Below are 344 nucleotides of genomic sequence, written 5' to 3'. Positions count from 1 at the left end.
CTGTTCACGTCTCCGAGCACCCTGCTGCCCAAGCGACCGAGGATGCTCCTACCCTCGTGTCCGAGGACCCTACTGCCCAAACCACCGAGGACGGTTCTGTTCACGTCTCCGAGCACCCTACTGTTGAAGCCACCGAGGATGAAGCCACCGAGGATGTTACTGCCCACGTCTCCAAGAACCCTACTGCCGAAGCCACTGAGGATGCTGCTGCCCACAAACCTTAGGCCACCAAGGATGCTGTTGCTCATGTCTCCAAGGACCCTACGGCCGAAGCCACCGAGGATGTTGCTGCCCACAAACCTGAGGAGCCTGCTGATATTGTCATTGAGGACTCTGCTGCAGTG

This window comes from Tarenaya hassleriana, unplaced genomic scaffold (genome assembly GCF_000463585.1).
Source record: "Tarenaya hassleriana unplaced genomic scaffold, ASM46358v1 Cleome26, whole genome shotgun sequence".
Taxonomy (NCBI): Eukaryota; Viridiplantae; Streptophyta; class Magnoliopsida; order Brassicales; family Cleomaceae; genus Tarenaya; species Tarenaya hassleriana.
The sequence above is the reverse complement of the archived record's forward strand: the minus strand, read 5'-3'. Positions refer to the sequence as shown.